This window comes from Papaver somniferum, chromosome 1 (genome assembly GCF_003573695.1).
Source record: "Papaver somniferum cultivar HN1 chromosome 1, ASM357369v1, whole genome shotgun sequence".
In the NCBI taxonomy this organism is placed as follows: domain Eukaryota; kingdom Viridiplantae; phylum Streptophyta; class Magnoliopsida; order Ranunculales; family Papaveraceae; genus Papaver; species Papaver somniferum.
Window position 1 is genome coordinate 153,662,480 of NC_039358.1, and position 17,899 is coordinate 153,680,378.

Here is a 17,899-nt window from a genome sequence, read left to right on the forward strand (position 1 = left end):
TGAGTATCTAACCTCTCAAGTGGATTTCAAAATTTGCCAAACTCCATTGTACTCAATTCAAGAGTCCTTGACTTTAAATTGTTTGGTGTTTGTACTGCTGAGTCGCAACTAAAATGTTCTTTAAACTCCTGAGCATTGACTGGAATGAAATTGGGTTCATTCTGACTCTTTATCTCATAGGCTCGTTCTTTCCCTTCTGATTACGATAACGATATGCTTGGGATGCTTGTATGAGCAAAATCTTCTGGAGCCATTGGATGGAGTAGACCAGCTGAGAAGCGTTCCGTTTCCGACGTGCTGCTATCAAGTCTTCAAGGACTTCGTATCAGGCGACACCCTTTGAACTATCTTCCGAATCTTGGATTGTTGTATGAAATGAGATGCGATTGAGCAGTCCCTAGTTACACTTCTGTTTAATTACTAGATATGTATTTTGAGTCGGCATGGGAATACAATGCAGTCTTGTAAGGAGTTGTAGATGCGTGCTAGATCCGATGGCGTGGCAGGATATGTGAAAATATCTCTGTGGCGTACTTTTGGAGTCTTTGATGCACGTGTACATCTTCATGTTGAGGAATTACTGCGGCTCGTAAAGCTTTGACAGCGATGATGCTGATATCAAAAGTAACCTGGTCGAGGGACGTGAAGACATCCCGTGCTGGCAGTCCCCAAGTGTAATTATCCTGAGCCTATTTTCTATTGATAGATGTACTTCTATTGCATTTGCTGGTAAGGTGGTTGACGAATTGATGAAGGCGGCAATCTTTTGGATTCGTCATTTTTTGATCAATGAGCGGGAGTCGCATTTGATAGATCTGTATTGTATCCAAACTTTTGGCATCCGATGCACCCCTTGTTAGAGCACTGCTCGGTCGAACTCGCAAGTGTTTCTATCTCAAGCTTGTTTGTCAAGTTTAGTTGCCAAAACGATAAGTCTTGATTTCTAGTCTACTTATAGCTAAGTCTCGGACTAGGATAAAAAGTGTAGTTGAGCTCTAGACTCCACGACGTTCATCATGCAAAGACGAAGAACTACTCAAGGAACTGGTGGATCTTCATCGACTAAAAGTTATGTGGAGACTTGAACTTATCTATCACTCAAAAGTCTATCTACTTTATCTCCTATCTTGAGACAAAAGTCGTATTACTATATAGACTTCGATTATACACATTTTTTATTTCGAGCCGAGTTTATCTCGCTTATTTATTTCTAGAAATATGTGTTGGTAAGCTTTCGCTTTGTCCAAGTTCATCTTTACAAGTGACGAAAGTCATGTTGATTTTCAATATCTTGAAAATCGCTTTGATAAAAAATAGAGTGTGAATAACCTCTATATAACATCCTCTAAGAATGTTTCAATGGTTGAAATAAAGAGTTTAGAACATGTAACCATCTTTGGATATACGCATATAGTGTGTTCGCACATTAGTGTATAAGTCCAAAACCGGGAACCAAATGTATGCATACTTGTGTGTGTACTAAATGGTTGATGGAGACTGGCTAAGTATGCGTACCCGTACGCATACTGGCGGAAGTTCACGACCGTGAATTTCTGTTAAGTTTGGAAATCAAAACCAACTCAATCTGGTTACATAAGTATGCGTACCCGTACGCATACTGGTGGAAAGTTCACGTCCGTGAATTTCTACTGAGTTTGAAAACCAACACAAACTCAAATCCGGTTACTTGAGTACGCATACCCGCACGCATACTTAAGTGTGTTACTTTCTAAAATTGGTTTGTTCATGAACTAAAACATTCATATAATAAGGAATGCAATTTGCAAACCGTGGCTATAATGTTCATGAATCGATTTGAGTGAATCAAAACCGATTTTGCTTCGATTGTGTCTTGTATACTTCTATAAGATCTAAGCAATTGAAAAACTCTAGAACTAGTTCATTTGAGTCATTTGGACTAGTTATGGGGAAGATGAATAAGGTTGATATGAAAGTGCTCATATGGCTAACCATTGGTTAACTATTGTTGAACCAACTAGGTGTACACGTTTAGGTAGGTTACACAAACCTAAATGAACGTGCATTTTGTTTGTGTATGACAAGCTAAGTTCGATCTAACGGTTGAAAAATATTAGCTTGAATATGAATATTGAATGCTTTGTTACCAAAGTAGCATTGATTGCAAACCCTGATTTGAAGACTATATAAAGGAGAACTCTAGCAACTGGGAAACCTAATCCCCACACCTCCTCTGTGATACTAGTTGTATAAGCTAGAGTCGGTTCTCCTTTAACCTTAGGTTTCTACCGAGACCCTGTAGGTTAACGACTTGAAGACTTCATTGGGATTGTGAAGACAGACCCAACTATTTTCTCTGTAGTTGCGTGATATGATCTTGCTGTTTCTATCGTATTGAGTACAACTGTAAAATTGGACCGAGATTAATTTCTCCGATAGGAAAGATAGAAAATTAGTCACAAACATCTTTGTCTCATTGTTTATGATTCCACAATATCTTCTTTCGCTAGTCGATTAAGATTATTGTGAGGTGATTGATATTTCTAGGTTGTTCTTCGGGAATATAAGTCTGGTATATTAGTTGGTTCATGTTCACCTTGATTTATCAAAAGACGGAAAAAAACTCATAGGTATTTCTGTGGGAGACAGATTTATCTATTCTTGTAGACTTTTCTGTGTGATACAGATTTGTTTATTAAAGTCTTCGACTTTGGGTCGTAGCAAATCTTAGTTGTGGGTGAAATCAGCTAAGGTAATCAAGTACATAGTATCCTACTGGGATCAGAGATGTAAGGAACGCAACCGTACCTTGGATCAGTGTGAGATTGATTGGGGTTCAACTACAGTCCAGACTGAAGTTAGTTTGTAGTAGGCTAGTGTCTGTACCGACTTAATACAGTGTGTGTTCAATCTGGACTAGGTCCCGGGGTTTTTCTGCATTTACGGTTTCCTCGTTAACAAAACTTCTGGTGTCTGTGTTATTTCTTTTTCGTATTATATTTTTTTATATAATTGAAATATCACAGGTTGTGCATTGAATCGATCAATTGGTAAATCCAACCTTTGGTTGTTGATTGAAATTGATTGATCCTTCAACATTGGTCTTTGGTACCGTACAAGTGAATTTCTCTTGTATTCAATTAGATTCTCAAATTGTTATTTGCTTGAGTAAGTATTGAATCGAGAAATTGAGATATAACTCTTTGATATACTTTTTTTAAGATTGAGTCTGACTGTCTAGTTGATTCTCTTGAAAGTATATTGAAGTTAGTCCATACAGATTGCTAAGCATAATATTGGGTGAGGTTGTTGTACCCCCACTTCTTCACCCCTTCCATAGGAAATTAGAAATCTAGAAACACAGAATCTGACTTTGTCAGCGATGTGGTTGTTGACGCGCAGCTTCCTGCAGACCTTGGGTAGGCGGTGTTGAGTTCTGAGTAGGTGATGTGGCAGACATGATGCGGTTGGTCTGTGTGGCTTGCTGGGGCGCGACTTTCATCTTTGATTTTTCACTGACAACAATGCCTATGAATGGCTGAACCAAATACTGCTTGTTGGTCAGGCTCCTTCCAGACAGGGAGGTGATGATATCCTTACGCTACATCTTTGAAGAGTGGTTACCTTGTCACGGTTTCTTGGTTGACCGTCTCTTCTGAGTTGAAGAGGTCCTTGACAGTGAAGGGATTCCGTGTTGAGCCTCAGTCTCCTAGTGTGGTTTACGTGGTTCTATCTTATATGGTCGGTGGGTTTACCATAATAAATATATCAGCATCTTTCCTTCATACTGGTGACTCTATTACTTCCTCCATGGGAAAATAAAATATGCAGAAGTTCGGATTACCTTTGTCCGTAGTTATTGTTGCTATGGTGAAGCTCCGACTGGTATCAAAAAATGGGCAACAACGGTTCTTAGAAGCAGCTGCAATTAGAAGAGACATGCATTTTCGTGGAAACAAAACAGATTGGCTGGAGCTTGGCTGTCTACAGTCACGATCCTTGACAGGGAGGAGTGGTGGCTGGGGACACGGCAGGGAGAGGCGTGGTGACGGTGGTCATGGGCTTTGGTAACCACAACCATGAATCTTGGATGAGCGGAGAGGCATAAGTAGTGGTAGCTACGTCCACGATCTTTAGGCGAGCATAGCCGGTGATGTTAGCCACAAACACGAACATTAAAAGGCTTTGATCGACTGTTATGGCCCAAAGGATGAGTTTCTTCCTTTCGTATAACTCACATACGTGAGCTTAATTCTCCTTTTATTATTTCCCCTCTTTTATTTTCGGTGAAGCAGATCCTCCTTGATTCCATGCGTGCGGAAGCTTGCCTATTGTTGCTTTCCTGATACAACACGGTTGAGGGCTGCAAATATGTCTTAACACTGCGCCTTGGAGAAATACAGAATCTCACATGAATGCTCCATCATGGACTGTACAATTTTGTGGACGGAGTCCCCAGAAACCATGCAGCTCCTGACGGGAAGAGGATCTACGTGGACTCCCTCAGTGCTTAGTTGAAGTTCTCCTGCATCCACCTTTTCTTTGAAAATGTGCTTCAATTTGTTGCAATCGCTAGTGGGGTTATTGACGAACCTATGGTAACGTCAATATTTAGGATTTTCCATTTCTTCTTCAGCTGGAGGACGTCTGATAGGAGGTATCTTGATGACGCCATCTTGAATCCACGCTTCTAGGAGTTTGATTACCTCTTCAATTGGAAACGAGAAGAGTACAGCAGCCTCTCCAGTTTCTTGTTGTTGTGCAGGCGTCTTAATCGTAGCTTTTCGGGCTTGAGTTGTCTGTTGCGCTAGTGCCACACGTTTAGGTTGTTGATAGCCGTTTCCCAGATACCTTCTCTTTCCACCCTCACTAGTGATTGGCTGGAGGCTGGATCTTTTATTGGAAGGATGCCTGCTTTCCTGAACATCTTTACGAGCTTTTTTATTCTGGGACGGTTCAGATCGACTGGGTAAAGCAACATCGGATCTCTTAGCATCTTCTGATGCAATATGGGAATTTATATTTTCCAAGAAGGACGCATATAATGAAATCACCTTTTCATTGCAAGGACTCTGATAAGAACGTGATAAATCCCAAAAGTCTTCTTTCTGAGTTTGAGTAAACATCTCTTGATCTTCATGAGCATACAAGTTAGGTTGGTGGCTACCTTTCCATTCAACGTGACCATGGGCTTCATCTTCATCACCAGGAATAGGAATATGAATCTTGGAAGAAGGACTACTACCATCAGTATTGATCCAAAATGAATTGTTGATAGCATTTCCTCCAGAATGAATACGTGTTGGTTCCTTTGATAGTTGATCCGTGAGGACTTTCAAAAGCGTAAATACTTCGTCCTGCGTCTTGAAAATAGTATCTTGATTCCTGACAATATCATTCAGGATTTTCATCAAATCGTGAATAATTGTTAAATATTGAGACTCCATAGCCTCGACTAGAGCTGGCAAACAAGTTGAAACCCGCGGGTTAACCCGTGCCCGGACCGTGAAAACCCGAACCCGGACCGGCTGGTTTCTAAACAAGCCGGGTTAGGGTTGGAGAAATGGTGACCCGTCAAAAATCGGGTTAACCCGGACCGGACCGTACAATCACGGGTTAACCCTTAACCCGCACTTCATTCATAATGTCGGGTGTCACTATACGTGTCTCACTCATCTGCCATGCATCCATGGTATAAAAACAAAAAAACCCTACTTCGTCTTTTCTTCTCCGTCCGCAGCACTTCCCAGCGGCAAAGTTCACAGACAAAGTTGAAAGTTCTTTCGTCTTCTCCGTCTGCTACTACTTCGATCTTGAAGGATTTGAGTCATTTGACTCTTGAGTATTCTCTGTGTAAGCAAGCGGGACTGTGGGTGTGGGAGAAAGTCTGAAAGTGAAAGAGGGAAACCCCTTTTCTCATACCCTATTTCTCTTCGTATCTTCAAAACCTATTTTTGATTTCAATTCTCATCACTCATCAGGTAATGTTATGGTTTTCGAAAGTTAATTTCTTTTTGTTTTGTTTTCAATTTTTTGGATGTTAGGGTTTGAATTTAATTTAATTTTTTTTTTGAATGTAGAAGTCCTTCAGGTGCAAATTAATCTTCAGGTAATTTGAATTTCTCCATCACTTTGATTTTATTTGAATTGTTAGAGGTTAATTTCTTGATAGATTGTCCAGTAACTCCTTTCTTCAATTTCTCTGTTAAGGTTTCAATTGAAGTTCCCTTCTTTTTAATATTGTGTGGAAGACCTCCAGCCTCCAGGTGCAGTAATTTCTCAAAGATCTTCAGGTATAACATCTTGATTAAAGATTGGTTTGAATTTAATATTTTCTATGGTTTTATTAGGGATTTGCTTATGTATGTGATTGTGAATATGTTATTGTGCATATGTTTTATTAGGAATCTTGGATGAATGTTTTTATTAGCTCAAAGCCTCAAAGGCTCAAACTATGTGGTTTTAATTAGGGATTTGCTTATGTATGTGAATATGTGATTGTGCATATTTTATTTTAATTAGAGCATGGATACAGTTTGTTACAGACACAATTACAGTTGGTTCTTTCTTTACATTTTCATTCATCTCAATTCTCCATTCTCCAATGATTGTATTTGTATATTTGTAATTTTGTATGCTATGTTTGGCAAGACGTAGTGAGTAGTGAGTAGTGACTACTGACTAGTGCTAGTGTGCTACCTCCTACCTTGAAAGAACAAAGTGGGGGTTTATTATGTGAACTTCCTTGCTTGATGTTTCTTTGTTGAGTATCCAACATTCCAAGTCCATGACTGGGTTTTGGTTGTTAAAGATGGATATCATCTTATTCAAGATAATAATGTGTATGGTATTATGCTCTCCATTTGTGTGTAAAACTGTGAATTGTGATAAACTGATAATGTTACTATGAGTCTGTGACTGTCAATTGAATGGGATGAAAATTGCAATGCAAGTAAGTGGTTGTTAATATCTTTATTGTTCGACACAAAGTCATAAAGTACAAACAATGATATGACTCTCTCTGATGTGTTTAGCTCTAATTTTGTGCTATTGTTTTTAGGTTACTCTCTCTGATGTGTCCAGTATGTCAAGTGTACAAGAACAAGAGTTACAAGAACAAGACCATTATAATGATGTTATGAGTAGTGATGGTGAGGATGATGATGTTGAGATGATAGATTCTGTGAATGAGGATCCAACTGTTGGTTATGCACCTGCCTGTCCTGCACCAGTTTCACGTGGAAAATATCATCATGATTCATGACATGAACTGATGAAGTACTGTAACTGAAGTATTTAAACTACTAATGACTAGTATTTGTAATTTGTGTTCTTTTAATCCTTTAAATGCAAAATTAGTTTAGTTTTGCAATTTTGAGTTTTTGAATGTGGCCTGAATGTGGCCGGAAATAGCCCAGAAATCGATTTCTGGCGAGTTGACCCAACATAAACCAGCTAACCCGTGAGCTCCCGTGAACCCGCAACCTTTACCCGGGACGGGCGCGGGTTGGAGAAATGACCACCCGTGAAGAATTTCAACCCACAAGCTTAGGCTTGTATTAACCCGTAACCCGCGGGTTGGTCACAAGCCAGCCCCGGCCCGCCTGTTTGCCAGCTCTAGCCTCGACAAGGGTTTTGAATGAAAGAACGGATTTAGGAATAACATCTGAAGTATTGACAGTGTTAGGAGAAGTAAAATTAGGATTGAGGGTTTCTGAACCATTCCAAAAATCATCCATCTTGAGAAATTTAGGAAATTGAAAATGGAATTGGGAAAATGGTTTTTGCAACCGAGAGATTAACCTCCCACTGTGGTCGCCAACTTTTTTGGGGTAAGAACTGATTCTGCTGGAAATGGTAAATTTGGGTGTGCCGCCGAGAAACAAATCTAAACCCTAAACAAATGCACTGCACGGGAGTACTTTAGATTCGAGAGATCAATCTGTTCAATTCTGGCCTAAACCAAAAAATGGACGTTCCAGCCTTGATTCTGTCACAAAGTGAAGGATAAGGGTTGATCTTAGGGAGGGAAGCGAAGAAGGTGTTGAGATCATAATGGTTAACTCTGAAGGTGTGGTTGTTTTATGACTTGTATTAGAATGTGGAACTCGCTTGCGGAATGCAAGCTATGAGTTCTTTGGTGTTTTTCTGGATACTTGTGTTGATAACCGTTGTTGTTGGTTGAAATAGGTTGAAAACCTATTTATACAAGTCACGATTGAGCGCACCCTTATCTCATAGGAGTGGAAGTAGTTGAGTGATGAGAACTGGGGATCGTGAAGACAGGTCGGTTTACACCCACTACTTCTGCGCGCCACTAACTGTCCGCCTTTCCTGACACTTTCTTATAATGGTCGTGTTGCATGCCGCACGCTGTAAACCGTCATAACAATACCCTGATGAACATCCCCCAGTTTGTGACATGATGTCTCGAGTATTTTCGTGGAAAATATATAGCAAGTTGCTGAGTGGGTCTTGCTTGCAAGACCTAAATATTTGACCAATCACGCGCAAGCTAGGCGGCGGGCGGTCATATGTTAGGAGTCAAGTCATGAGACTTGCCGCAAAAAATAGCATGTAATGCTTTTAAGTCAAATAATTAAATTATTTGTTAAATCAATATTTATAAAACATCGTTTATAATCGTTGCGTATAAAGCATCGCTTTTAAGCAAGCAGCTGAAATAATCGATGCTCATAAAGCATCACTGTATAAAGCTCGTTTAAATTAGTCTCGGAGCTTAATGTCATAAAAGGAACATGACCGACCAAATGACTGGTAGCCATTTTGACATCCTATTAGTCGTCCCAAGTCAAATCTAGACCGGTTAAATTGGCTAGCCAAATTGGATGGATGAGATAATTTGTGGCAGTTATTGGTTACCGCTAATTTATTTAAGACTCCTATAAGAAGCGCGGCTAGCCATCTTTGGGCGTTCGTCGAGAGCCGTATGGGAGGCTGTGGATTGGTCGGTATGCCCTCATGGAAGAGGGGCGGCCGGTGATCATGACAACATCTTATTGGCCGCCCGGAATTAGATCTGGGCCAATAAATTTGGCCAGTGAAGTTGGGTGGATAGGATTGCTTTGCGGCAGTTATACACTGCCGTTGGTCGAACCTGAGGCTTTTAAATCCGTGTGGCCGGCTCTCTTTGGGTGAGAGAATCGCGGCGTTGCCGGCAAGCTTGAAGCAATGCAATTGGTCGGAACTATAGATGGGCCACCAGTGAGCATATCCGTACCTTGCTAGTCGATTAACATCAAATATGGGTCGGCCGATTCGGCTAGCGAAGTTGGACGTCCGATATCATTTTGCGAAAGTAATGTGATGTCGCTAACATAAATTAGGGTTTTTTGGCCGTGTGGCCAACCTATTTTGAGCCAACGAGGGCAGTTCGATCGGCCAGAGCTATAGCTGGGCCGCTGGTGAGCACATCTGTACCTTGACCGTTGATTGGGATTAAATCTAGGCCGGTCAATTCGGCTGGCGAAGTCGCATGATCACGATTGATTTAAGACCACCTGTAGATGGTGGATTTTAGTTCAGGGCTAAAATTGCAAAACCAAATTTAATGTGTTGACATCCTGCAAAGGATAAAGTCGTGTGCTGACATCCCGCAGAGGATAAATCTGTTTGATAAGTGATGAGTACCTTTTCGCTTTATTAATTCACCTAGAATGGAACATGTGGCAACAATCCAAAATATTCTGTGAATTAAATACACAAATTCACCTAGAACGGATCATGCAGCAATAATCCCGAATATTCTGTGAATTTTTAGCATTATCGATTAATGCATGGTTTGCCTAGTATTTCCTGTGCTGTTCCCGGGAACTCTCACTATTGGTGCGGCATGATGACTGAGTGTTGCTCTTAATAGAGTAAAATGAATATCCAAGTATCAATAATGAGGCATGCACAAAATACCCGTACATGCAACATCTCTCGGTGTGCTTATATTAGCCCGATTGATCATATTTAATCGGGACTGACTGTATTATTCTCAGAAACAATCACGGCCACGCAGGTTGACCGCATGATTTAACCAGCCTAGACGAACCCTAGCGGGAGCAGGCTATCACCATGATGAACACTGGCGGGCCTATTTATGCCCTAGCCGGTCGAATATTACACTTTACTTCCCAGCATGCCAAAACGCCATCCTCAAAATAGGGTGGTCGCGCTGCTTTGGAAGAAGCTCGAACGAGCAAGACTGCTTAAGACAGTCTCAAAGTGATCGTGATCGTCCAACTTCACTAGCCTGATTGGACGGCTTAGATCGCACCATGAAAGATGGAGGAGGCACTAGCACGCACATTAGCGAGCCCAATCTATCCCTGCTTGATCGGTTTGCTCACGGCGTGGTCATATAGCCACGATCACATGCCCGAAACATGGATGGTGTGATGCTTTGCAAGGGTCACGAAAATTCCACTAATGTCTTAAATTGATCACAACCATTCAACTTCGCCAGCATGTTTGGATAGCTTAGATTGCGCCTAAGATCATTAGAGAAGTGCACACACGTTCATCGTCGGCCCCACACAATCGGTCCCTCCAAAAGAGGAGCATAACTTGCCAACCCGTTTGGTGGAAGTCGTTTGTACGTGACCATTTTAAAACCCTAAATTAGGGTTTGCGGCGCCGCATAATTTCCGCAGTTCGATCACGACCATCCATCTTCGCAAGATTGGATGGAGGGTGTAGATATAGACTTAAAAGGTCCCAAGAATGTCAACATGATCATTGTAGGCCCACCTTTTCGTGGAGCTGGTTGTCCTAGGCAGACTAGGACCCGAAGACCTCGAAACGTGCGCCCAAAAGTGGCATGCTGAGCGGCTTCCAAATCTTTTGCGGCAATGGATTTCTGCCACAAATCGATCTCGACCACTCACCTTTGCCGGTCAAATTGAGTGGCCTAGATCGCACCTCCATGAAATAAAGAAGTATGGGCATATACACTGGCAGGCCGTCTACACGCATGCCCGATCGGACCCACCAAAACTTGCGCCCAAGCTCGGATTCGGTCAAGTATAGGAGTGATGCTCGCGCACCTCCTAAAACCCTAAAAATCCATCAACGGTCGCAGATGAGAGTCTTAAACCATCTCGTCCGTCCAACTTTGCTAGCTTGGTCGGACATCCTAGGTTGAAAGCTAGACGACCAGTAAGGCATCCCGATGATCTCCATCCGCCACTCTTCCACAGGAGTGATAGGCCAGGAGATAGCTTGACCATGCAGCATCCAAACGATCACTCGAAGATGGTTGGACGTGGTGCTATTTTAAGACGCTTGGTCCGCGACTTAATCACTCAGGATTTAAAACATCGATGCTTCATACATGCTGATTTTCTGCATTGCATTACATGCATCGAGCATACACGATATTCCATAAATATCAAATCCTTAGTTATTTTAGCATCACATGCTACTTCCTACTGTGGGTCCCACGATCCACTCATTCGAGACATCAAACATGTCACAAACTGGGGGATACTTACTGGGGTATTGGTCTGGCGGTTTACAACGTGCAGCGTGCAACGCACCATTACAAGAACGTGTCAGGAGGCATGGACGGTTAGCGATGATGGAAGAAGTGGGAAAAGACTGATCGTGTGACACTAACACGACCCCACTATTCCATCACTCCACTTCCTCCACTTCCTATGAGAGACGAAGGTTGTGCTCAATGACTTGTATAAATAAGTTCTCTTCCTTATTTCCAAGACAGACAGAAATCAAGTGTTGATGCAACGTATCCATAAAACACCCAGAGCTGATTGCTTACATTATTGCAAGCCAGTTCGATATTCTGATACAAGTCATAAACAGCCAACACCTTCACAATCTCAACACCTTCTTCGCTTCCCTCCCTAAGATCAACCCCTCCTTCACTTTGTGACCGAAGCAAGTCTGGAACGTACATTTCTTGGTTTAGGACAGAATTGTATATATTGATCTCTCGAATCGGAAAGCACTCCCGTGCAGTGCATATGTTTAGGGTTTAGATTCGTTTCTCATCCACACACCCAAATTTACCAAAAACCGCAGAAATAGTTTTCACCCATAAACAATTGGCGACCACAGTGGGAGATTAATCTCTCGGTTGTGAAGTCAATTTCTTCAATACCCAATCTCATTTGGTTGATTTCAAAATGGTTGGCCTTAGGACTTCTCCAACAGCTTCAAATCCTGGTCGAAATTCCTCCAGTGGTGGTACCCCCCTTTCCAACGGTATATCTGATGGTATAGCCGGAAGAATCCCAACATTGATCGAGTTAGCACGAGCGCAGGATATTCACACGAAGAACATGGACCTGATCAAAGAAACGATAAACGACATACTCGATCTCCTCATCAAGATGACATCAGAGATGAGCGGTCCTATCACGGAGACTTCTACACCGGGGACTGATCCTCCTCAAATCAACTTCACTATGAACCGGAGGCCAGTGGACCAGGAAGCAGCTTCTCTAGTGGAAAGTTTGTGCGAACTTTTATACCTCTCGAAGAATCAGCGGGCGGAGACCTTTGCGCAATCAACCAGATATCCCTGGACGTGCATTTAACTCCTTCGCGTCCAGAAATCTCAAACACATCAGAGATGTCTGTGAATAATGTTACATTCACAGAGGAAGACATGATGGCGGAAGAGGGTCACAACCGGGCCCTACACGTTACTGCGCTCATCAAGGATTCAAAGTTCAAACAGGCCCTCATCGACACAGGAGCATCTTCGAATGTGATTACTCTCAAGACGCTCAGGACGGATAAGGTCCACCCAAGCAAGATCGTACGGCGTCCTACCTCGATGACGGACTTTGAAGGAAACCAAACCAACACATATGGGTATGCCAATCTGAATTTATCTGTAGGACCCGTTCAATCAAAGGTGAAATTTGAAGTCATAGAGAAGGACCCGGACTACCATATGATACTGGGGAGACCGTGGCTCCATGACAATAAGATTGTCCCTTCGACGTATCACCATTTCCTGAAGACTATGCTGAATAAAGAAGTCGTTCGTATTCCTGCATCGTTGTCTCCTTACGCACCGATATGTGGAGTGGAATTATTTGAACAAAGAGAAGATCCGCGGGAAGAAGCAGACAAAGTTCATTGCATCCCGCTCCCCACGTGGGCGTCAATCCAATAGGAGGACCGACTTGCATCATTGAGGGATAAACCCCACGATGCATCTTTGCTGACAAGGCGTTCCCACGTTCACACTAAGAGGGAGCGAACCTTTGTGGAAAGTCGTGATTAGAAAGGGAAAACCGTCTATCGACGTCGCTGTTAGCAATTAGCAGGGGAAACTGTTACCCAGTCTCTCCGTCCAATGGAATGCTACAACAACGACGAGCCACATGAAGAGGTGCTGGATGCTCCACGACAACTGCAGGACGGCACCAGATCCACGACCGATGAGCTCGAAATCGTTAATATCGGGAATGAAGAATCTCTCAGGCCTATCTCCATCAGCTCAACCTTGTCCACGGATGAACACACGGAGCTCGTGCAACTTCTCAAAAAATACCAGGACATATTCGCTTGGACGTATGAAGAAATGCCCGGTCTAAACAAAAAATTGGTCACCCATCATCTACATGTCATACCTGGATCCAAGCCGATCAAGCAATCTCCGAGACAATTCAGGCACGAGGTAGAAGAGCAAATCAAGACTGAGATTCAGAAGCTTCTAGCTGCTGGCTTTATTAAGCCTATCCATCATCCGACCTGGTTGGCTAATGTAGTTCCGGTGAAAAAGAAAAACGGACAAATCAGGTGCTGCGTAGATTTCAGAGACTTGAATATATGCTGCCCAAAAGACGATTTTCCTATACCTAACATTTACATGTTAGTAGATGCCACCAGCGGACACGACATGTTCTCCTTCATGGATGGATATAGCGGGTACAATCAGATAAGGATGTACCAGCATGACGCAAGTAAGACCGCTTTTCGAACTCCTCTCGGAAATTTTTATTATACTGTAATGCCATTTGGTTTCAAGAATGTCGGTGCAACGTATCAACGCGCTATGACGGCAATCTTCGACGACATGATGCATAAGCAAGTCGAAGACTATGTAGATGATATAGTCGTCAAATCGAAAGCTCGGGCGGATCACATAGGAGTCCTACGACAAGTGTTCGAAAGGTGCTGTGAATATAAATTGAAGATGAATCATTTGAAATGCGCTTTCGGCGTTGGCAAGTTTCTGGGGTTCCAGATAACTGCTGAGGGGATCAAGGTGGACCCATCCAAGACTCAAGCTATCTTCACGATGCCGCTGCCGCGAACTGTGAAGGAGCTCCAAAGATTCATGGGCAAGGTGAACTACATTCGACGTTTTATACCTGGTTTGGCCCAGTTTGTTGCTTCATTCACTCCCTTGCTGAAGAAAGGAGCAAGCTTTGCATGGACCACACTACAACAGGAAGCGTTTCGGAAGATTCAACGAATATTGTCATCTCCAAATCATCATAAATGGTTCGCCTATTATGTCAGCCCGGAAGAAGAGCGACCCCGGGACATCTTCAGATCTACAGGAGCCGACACCTCAAGAGATCAGCCTTGAGAAGATAGCGATGTCTGCATCATCATGTCGAGAAAGAATGCGCAGCTTGGGTGAATCACTCTGTCAGACTTAAGAGGAATGCTTCAGCGAAACAACGAACATTCAAATTATTATGTCAAGAGGTCATAAATTCAGGCACTGAAGGGTCACAATCCAGGTGTGATTGAACAACAAGTGGTGTAATTGAGCATCAATAGATGGTACCTGTCAATCGTGCTTTGTCGAAGAGCCTGTGCTTTCAGACACCCTCTGAACTACGTGAAGCTGCTAAATGCTCAGGTTGCAACAACACCTGCCCTGCTAGAAAGAACAAGCCTGCCCGTAATAAAGAGCCTCATGATGTTCGTGAAAACATACATCTCACCAACAAGCAATGCAAGTTTCAGCCTTATGTAAGCAGTTTCGCTGAAACAGCAAGAAGAAAACCACCGATATACAACATCCTACACGTCCAAAATCACCAACTCCAAACTCCAGTACCATATGCACGACTGGCACAACGGTGAAAAAACGTCCAAGATATTTCATATCTGGATCGACAGTAACTACGTCAATGAGAGACGCTTTTGGAATTTGTCTCCCGTAGAAGAAGTAGTTGCGTTACCAAAGGAGTATGACTGGGGACTGCTTAGCACTGCCCATCTCAAAGATGGTGAATTTAGAGAGATGCAAGAAAGCTATCATTATGATTCCAAGATGTCCAAAGACGAGGATATACTCAAGAGAGCAGACGTAAAGACGGCCTCATGAACCTAGCGTGACAACATCTATCAAGTCGAAAGCTCTGGATACTCGTGGGCAGGGGACTGTCTCCCTCTTCTCTATTACATGAATAAATATCAAGAAATCCATCGGTTCCAGCTTATCCCTCTAATAACGAGACGATCTCTACCATTGTATGAAGAGTGCCAAGTTCGTACAAGTTGCCACCACGCCTCTCCCTCCCAGTCTTTTCTGATCACAGCTGCTGCCAAGAACCGTTGTTGCTCGTCGATTTATACCATTCAGAGCTTCACCATATCAACGACCACTACGTACAAAGGCTCATCAGGCATACAAGATAGAGCCACGTAGACCACTCTTGGGGACTGAGGCTCAGCATGAAATTCCTTCGCCGTCAGTCAAGAATTTCTTCAACACAATAGAGATGGTCAATCAAGAAGCATGTAATTTGCAAGGGGAAACCAAACTGAAGAAGAGGCAGCTTCAACGCTCCCTCCAGCAGAAGCCGCTTCAACGCTCCCTCCCGCAGAAGCCGCTTCAATTCTCTCTCTCCAGAAGAAGGCGTTTCAGCTCTTTCTCCATAAGAAGAAGTCGCTTCAACACTTCAACGCTCTCCAGAGGAAACTGCTTCAACGCTCTCCGGGACCCGCTTCAGCGCACTCTCCAGGATCCACCTTAACGTTCGCTTCAGAAGCTGCTTCAACACGCTTGCCGGAAGCTACATCAACATTCTATTTGGGAGCTGCTTCAACATATTTTTCAGAAATTGCTTCAACAGCCTTGTAAGGATATTCCTCATGATAGGGATCGTCCACATCAGAGTCGAGGATTATGGCATCGTCATGGATAGTCTGAGATCACAACCAACCGCATACCTAATCTACCTGGGGCCAACCGACATCATGCTAGGGAAACGCTCACCTGGATGCCTCTTGAGCCTGACATGTTCCAAAGACAGACCGACCTATCTCTCCTGGTAATATCTAACTTTGTCTCATAAGTTTTATATTTATTTGTCACCATCTAATGCCTACCCCACAATAATGCAACCATTATGTGCTAGGCAGGGGACTTAATGTTGATGGTGGATTTTAGTTCAGGGCTAAAATTGTAAAACCAAATTTAATGTGCTGATATCTTGCAAAGGATAAAGCCGTGTGCTGACATCCTGCAGAGGATAAAGCTGTTTGATAAGTGATGAGTACCTCTTCGCTTTATTAATTCACCTAGAATGGAGTATGTGGCAACAATCCCAAATATTCTGTGAATTAAATACACAAATTCACCTAGAACGGAGCATGTAGCAACAATACCGAATATTCTGTGAATTTTTAGCATTATCGATTAATGCATGGTTTGCCTAGTATTTCCTGTGCTGTTCCCCGGAACTCTCACTATTGGTGCGGCATGATGACTGAGTGTTGCTCTTAATAGAGTAACATGAATATCCAAGTATCAATAATGAGGCATGCACAAAATACCCGTACATGCAACATCTCTCGGTGTGCTTATATTAGCCCGATTGATCATATTTAATCGGGACTGACTGTATTAGTCTCAGAAACAATCACGGCCACGCAGGTTGACCGCATGATTTAACCAGCCTAGACGAACCCTAGCGGGAGCAGGCTATCACCATGATGAACACTGGCGGGCCTATTTATGCCCTAGCCGGTCGAATATTACACTTTACTTCCCAGCATGCCAAAACGCCAGCCCCAAAATAGGGTGGCCACGCTGCTTTGGAAGAATCTCGAACGAGCAAGACTGCTTAAGACAGTCTCAAAGTGATCGTGATCGTACAACTTCACTAGACTGATTGGACGGCTTAGATCGCACCATGAAAGATGGAGGAGGCGCTAGCACGCACATTAGTGGGCCCACTCTATCCCTGCCTGATCGGTTTGCTCACGGCGTGGTCATATAGGCACGACCGCATGCCCGAAACATGGCTGGTGTGATGCTTTGCAAGGGTCACGAAAATTCCACTAATGTCTTAAATTGATCACAACCATCCAACTTCGGCATCATGTTTGGATGACTTAGATTGCGCCTAAGATCATTAGAGAAGTGCACACACGTTCACCGTCGGCCCAACGTGGGCCCCACACAATCGGTCCCTCCAAAAGAGGAGCATAACTTGCCAAGCCGTTTGGTGGAAGTCGTGTGTACGTGATTGTTTTAAAACCCTAAATTAGGGTTTGCGGCACCGCATAACTGCCGCAGTTCGATCACGACCATCCATCTTCGCAAGCTTAGATTGAGGGTGTAGATATAGACTTAAAAGGTCCCAAGCATGTCAACATGATCACTGTGGGCCCACCTTTGCGTGGAGCTGGTCGGCCTAGGCAGACTAGGACCCGAAGACCTCGAAATGTGCGCCCAAAAGTGGCATGCGGAGCGGCTTCCAAATCCTTTGCGGCAATGAATTTATGCCGCAAATCGATCTCGACCACTCACCTTTGCCAGTCAAATTGAGTGTCCTAGATCGCACCCCCATGAAATAAAGAGGTATGGGCATATACACTGGCAGGCCTCCTACACGCATGCCCGGTCGGCCCCACCAAAACTTGCGCCCAAGCTCGGATTCGGTCAAGTATAGGAGTGATGCTCGCG

At 43.2% G+C, this 17,899-nt stretch overlaps 1 long non-coding RNA gene across 1 annotated transcript; it reads left to right on the plus strand.

Annotated features, from left to right (window-relative positions):
* The first annotated feature begins 6,055 nt into the window (after nucleotides 1-6,055).
* On the plus strand, nucleotides 6,056-7,086 carry LOC113333564. The gene is made up of 3 exons (XR_003352167.1): nucleotides 6,056-6,088; nucleotides 6,190-6,272; nucleotides 7,040-7,086. It is a non-coding gene; the product is annotated as an uncharacterized LOC113333564 (long non-coding RNA).
* Nucleotides 7,087-17,899: the final 10,813 nt, after the last annotated feature.